This window comes from Sitophilus oryzae, unplaced genomic scaffold, assembly GCF_002938485.1.
Source record: "Sitophilus oryzae breed Bouriz unplaced genomic scaffold, Soryzae_2.0 scaffold_111_pilon_pilon, whole genome shotgun sequence".
Lineage (NCBI taxonomy): Eukaryota > Metazoa > Arthropoda > Insecta > Coleoptera > Curculionidae > Sitophilus > Sitophilus oryzae.
The window spans coordinates 4576433-4583093 of NW_022145749.1; positions in this window are offsets into that span (position 1 = coordinate 4576433).

Below are 6661 nucleotides of genomic sequence, written 5' to 3' on the forward strand. Positions count from 1 at the left end.
TGTTAACATAATTCTATGTAGAAAGGAACTATTTGTCTCTAAAATTAGCTACTTCCATGCACTTTTCAAGGCATGCTTTTTTTGCAGCGAGAAACATGACTTGCTTAAAACTGAAGAGGATAGAACTCTTTGATATCCTGCAAAGAGAAAAAAATTCTTTGTCATTTCCAAATAAATGTAAAGAGCACTTGGTCAACTATGCCATAAGAAAATATGACTTGGAGGACAAGCTTAATACTGGCCCAGAACTTTGGAATGTACTATAGATATTTTTCTACGAAATTTAAAATCACGCTGGATATCTTCTCGTCGAGTTAAGAATAAGTTTATAAAAAAACAATGTGACCTAAATGTGCCTCTTTCACCAAACAACGGGAGCAGGAAACAAGGAAGACCAAGACAATAATTTTCCGAAGGTTCAACCAAAACGAAAAACAGGGAAAACCCGATTTGTGGCAAATCCAGTAGCAACAACAGAAAGCTGCAAAATAGTTCATGCATTAAAGAGGACTTTACACTCTCAAGGAAAACGAAAAGTTGCGGAAGTTGTGGGATTAGCAAGCAGTGCGAGTCCGAGAAGTTTGAAAAGAATGAAAGATGCATTTTCACTTTCTGTTAAAAAGTGTAAGCCTTATTCTCCTGAAGGGTCACTTGCGCTTATGCTCGATCTAAATCTAAGTTAAGAGCAATATATAACAATGCAGAGAGGTGCAAAAGACAGGGGAACTAATCTCTATGCATCTTATTCAGCTATATCACGGGTAAAGAAAGAGGAGGGGGTAACACGCACGACGGCAATACAGCCAGAATTTTTTTTTAAATCCAGAAAAAATCTAGGCAATAGGCAAAAAGACAATTTTAAAAGGTATATACGAAGATGAAAACGTTGATTTGGATTTGGTTGTGCCGTTTTAAAAAAATCCTTTTAGCATAACAGGAAAGGAACTTGTAGTCTTAGACACGTGAGTGGTTATACACGAAGATAGTGTTAGTGCTCTGTATGAAGCAGTAGAAAAAGGCATTTCTCTGTACAATGGTTTTGTGACAAAAAGGCTTGGTTGTGCAAATAAAAAGGCTTGGTTGTGCAACGGTTTTTATTTCTTTATAGGAACACCCCTCATACCACTACGGGGGAAGAACCATCAAAATTAAAATTTAGAAGGCACATTCGTACTAAATTTGATTTATTAATGCCAAATACGGCAATTCAAGTAGAAAATAAAAATATTTATACAAAAAAATATTACAGTTCTAAAAGATACGAAGCATTTAAATTAAATGATAAGGTTTGGGTACGCGACCTTAGGTCTAATGTACCGAAGTGGTGTGAGGGAGTTGTGGTAAATATTTTAGGAAGCAGAACTTGTAAAATTCGTACCGGTGAGGGTATGATTTGGAAACGTCATTTAGAATCAGATAAAAGTAAATTCCTCCACAATTAGTAAAAATTACATCAAAATTATACCCAGATAGACGTTTTGTGAAGAGTTGCCTAATAATGTAAATATTGTACATAATACTGATAGTACTATAGATAAGACTGTAAGTACTACCAAGTGATACGAACAGAGCGCTACGACGCCGAAGCAACTTAAAAGCGCCTGAAAGATTAGGTTTAGGTTAAGTTTTAATTTTAGGAAATAGTGAAAGAACTAAATTAATTTTTGTACAGACTATACTAACTTAAAAATATAAGTATACTTAAAAATTTAAATATACACTCAGATGCAAAAAAACGCAACGGAGACATTTTTGGTCAAATTTAAAGTGTTATATTTTTGTTATTTTTAGGCCTACTTTCATGAATTTTTTATCAACCTGTACATAATTATATCAACTTTAATTTGTAAACTCAGTTTTTTATAAACTTTAGTATTTGGCATATTATACAAGGTTAATCGAGGAATTGTTTTTTACCTTAACTTTAAAGCACCCTGTCCAATAATTTCGTGTGTAAATTTTCTTACGGTCAGAACCATTTCTCCTGAGCATTTTGTTTTTTGGATCATGTCAATATATGCCTTGGTTATTTTTTTAGTGCGAAATGAACTTGACACCGCCAATTTGCAATTTTTTCAATTATCAGTTATTTTTCAATATGACAAGCCGGCTTTGGTGATTATTATGAACTATATACTACTATGAACTGCCCATCAAGTTCGACGTTTGGGACATGCTTGGCAGGAGGGTTAGAGGTCGCGAAGCGATACCAGCCTTATTAAATGAACTTCGCTTGGTTCTTAAAAAAGAATAGGAAAGCGCAACGCAATACGATATATACAGCCTCAATGACAGTATGAACGGACGTATACAGGCAGTTATAGCAACCAAGGGAAGCAATGCAATGTATTAGGATATTTTTTACAATTTTCTTTCCTGTTTGTATACTTAGATATTACAGATGGTTTCTTTAATATCGTTATTAAAGATTATTAAAACCAGGACTGTATCTTTACTCTTTAACGTTTTTTTATTTAGTATAAAGTATCCAATGAAGCCTAATATGATGACAATAGTCACCGAAACCATCTCGTCATATTAAAAAATTACATCAAAAAGTAATGATAATTGAAAAAATCGTAAATTGATCGTGATCGCTCTTAAAAATTAACCAAAGGATGTATTGACATGAATCAAAAAACAAAATGCTCAGGAGTCATGGTTCTGACCGTAAAATTATATTTTAGGAAAATTTACACAGGAAATTATTGCACAGGGTATTTTTAAAATATTGTAAAATATAGCAAGATTTTTCCAAAAAAAATCCTTTATGGGTATTTCGCCACTGCACTGCAAGAAAATCTACAAAATAAAATAATTATTTTTTGTAAACACTTCTGCGTTAAACCTAAACGGACGCTGCTTGTCAGAAGTTATGTTTACAGTATACAAATTTGCCTAACAAAGCAAAAAAAATGCTTAACGTTTCGGAAAGTTATCTCTTTCCGTCGTCGGAAGCAAAAAAATACAAAGAATAAAGAAAAAGACTATTTAAAATATTTAAATTCAACTATTCGAGAACACTTTATTTTTTTAAAACAGATACGTCTACAAGAAACCGTTGACGTTCTGTTAAAATGACTTAAAAAAATGTCATTATAACATTATATATTATAAATTTAAATATTTTAAATAGTTTTTTTCTTTATTCTTTGTATTTTTTTGCTTCCAACGACGGAAAGAGATAACTTTCCGAAACGTTAAGCATTTTTTTTGCTTTGTTAGGCAAATTTGTATACTGTAAACATAACTTCTGACAAGCAGCGTCCGTTTAGGTTTAACGCAGAAGTGTTTACAAAAAATAATTATTTTATTTTGTAGATTTTCTTGCAGTGTAGTGGCGAAATACCCATAAAAGATTGTTTTGGAAACGATGAATCCGCCACATAGGTATAGACATTTTATAGCAAGATTTGAAAAGCACTCGTCAATTGGGATTGGTAAACAGGCGCGATTTAGCTTACAGCGTGGATATTGCTTTGGTTAGGTTTGTTTCCTTTTTTTTTTGTTTGTTGATGCATTTTTGATTATTTTCATTTTTTCTCGGTATTGATGTGTAAATTACAGTATCTACTAGGTTAAGTTCATACCTACACATTTTAGTTGTTTGTTTTCTAACCTACAATTTTTCTTTTTCTTAATAGAATCTAATTTGAGTTTAAATTTGAGCGATATACAATCAGATGATTCAGATCCTTATGCAACGGACGAAATAGTGACTACTATCCTACTAGCAGTAGCTCATCAACGGATGAACAAGAATTCGTTGATAATGAACCAAGCACAAGCAGGGGCGTAATAAGGGACATCAATTCAAAAAATTCACCTCATGGTAAGTACAAACACTTGTTTAAAACCTTAGCATATGTAAGGATACTTCTGTTTCTACAAATTTCATTGTCTTCTAGTTGCTCCAAAACGAGCTAAAAAAAGAGCAAGGAATGTTAATGAATGGAAAAGAAATAAAATAAAGCGTTTGAGATATATGAGACAGTTAGGTGCAAAAAAATCCCTGAAAGAAAATTAAAACCATACGAGCATAGCTGCAGATATGACTGAAATAAAATTTCTGAAGAACAAAGATTATCTTTGTTTACAAAATTCTATGATATGCCGAGCTATGATGCACATAGTATTTAGCGTCATAAAAGTGAAATAAAAAGAAAAAATACCCAAGTTACTTCTCACAAAAGCTTTTGTGCTATCGTTAAACTGTTGGGCTTTCGAGTTTGCAAGGAATTTTTTAAGGACCTTTGACATTTCGAATAAGAGGTACAGAACGCCAGCTAAAAAAATAGATGAAAATAAACGCAATAATGTAATCGAGCATATAAAAAGATATCCGCGTTACACAAGTCATTATTCTAGATCCCAAAACGGCAACACACGTTATTTGCCAGAAGGCTTCAGCGTATCCAAAATGTACACCCTGTATACCGAGTGGTGTGCACAATCGGGGAAAGAACATGTGTGAATTCAACTTAAAATTCCACAAACCCATTCAGATACATGCTATACTTGTGACCGTTTAACCAATAAGAAACGGACAGACTCTGAAGGTCAGTATAAAACAGAATATGATTTACGTCTAAGAAAAGATGAAAGTGTTAAAAACGTGGAGTATGGGATTCAAAATCCAGAAAAATACTAGAGTGATTTGCTTTGATTTGCAAAAAACTTTACCAACACCAGTAGTTACCACGAGCAAGGTATACTATTTATGACAGTTGTGGACGTACAATTTTTGCATCCATGACATGATTACTGGAATTTTACAGATTTTTATTTGGAATGAAACTATAGCTCAGAGAGGTTCACAGGAAATAGGTTCTTGTTTACTTAAGGTGAGTTTTATAAAACAGTATTATAAAGATGCTCTATAAACCATTATTTTTAGTATGTCAAAAGTCTTCCTAAAAGTGGATTTGCTATGTTATAGTGATCAATGTGGGGGCCAGAACAATAGAACAAAAATATTGCGAAGTTGTTTATGTATTTAGTCCAATCTACTAGCCTGGAAAAAATAGATCACAAGTTTTTTGAAATTGGACATTCATGTATGGACTGCGATCGCTCTTTTGTCCGCATTGAGAAAGCCAAGAAAATTTTATTAGCCGTTTTTGTTCCAGAGGACTGGACTAAAGTTATAAAAAAACATCTAAAAAATTCACTGCTTATGAAATGGAAAAAACTGATTTTGTTTCATTTCATCATCTTAACAGGATAATAATTGACCCAAAAAAGGACGTTAAAAAGAAACCGATAAGGTGGCGTGAGATAGTCCAATTCGTTCCAATTCAAAAAAAGAGAACTTCTTTTCTTTTTTGTATAGTAAAGTAAGAACACCTTTTGTACCTATGTTGCTACCTTCCCGTTTGGGAGGTGGGTTCAAATTGTACCTATATAAAACACAAAATTTTAGTTCAATGTAATCACACAATAAAACACAGATTAACAAGACATACGTTTATTCAGATGTAGGATAGCTCATCATTTGAAACAATACAATTTAAAATGGTTTATATAATTATTACAATAATATAGGGAAATTAAAATGACTATATTATAAATTAAATATTTGCAATAATTGGTAATACTGGTTACCAGTTCGTGTAACCTAGACTAACTACCTACTCTACTAAAATTTAATACGAAAGAAAACGGGGTACCCACTATATAAATGATACTTATAATTACTAAATAAATGATATTTAATTAAAACTAATCAGAAGCAACAAAAAAATAGGTACAATTTTTAAGTACGCAGGAACGAAAGGGAGCTAATAAAGAGTTTGGTACTTAGCTTTTATTCGTAAGGGTCCCAAAAATCCCCTACGCCAGGATCTGCCGCACAAACAAAAGGCCCAACCATGTGGCTTCCCCTTAGCTTATCAGTTGGTTTGAACAGGAACCTCGCTAGCCAGTCGTGAAAACCCTCGTGGAAGCAAGTCGGTGTGTAAAAGGAAACCCAAACCAAGGTGCCTAATTTAAAATTAACCCAATAAAAATTTGTCCCACGTGATAATTAGTAACCCAAAATTAACTTACTCAAACTGTGGGCGATTTCCTTGGAAATAATACAAAAGATGCAACGCTATTAGTTTCGTCTCAATCCAGCCGTAGCTGTATGATATAACTAATATCAATTAACCGTAGAGAATTATTAACCTTTCCCAAAATCAAATGAAAGGATTTTTCAACTCAATACGTGACTTCACTGCCAGCGTGCCGAAAAGAAAAGAAAGGAAATCACCCGACGGGCGCTTGGAATTTTAATCTCGAAACCCCCTCCTGACATAAATTTAGCTATAAAATCCCTAGGTACTTCCGCAACCAGTTAAGTACCAATGTTGCCAGGATTAATCCGATAATAAAAGAAAATTAATAATAAATCAAACAATAATAATAAGTTAATTGCAATTACAATTAGATACACTTGATAATGGTTTAAGATCATTAATAAATAAAAGTATTAAAATAAGTTAAATGCTAAAATTAATTATTTAGAGACTAAATATGAATGACGTGAAATGATTTAAGAAAACTTCAAGAAGCTGGCAACACCGTCAGACGCGTTGACGATTTGACGTTTGCTCTAACCACAAATTAATTAATCTTAACAAAAATCACAATCAGATGATTTATTAATAATAATTATTGA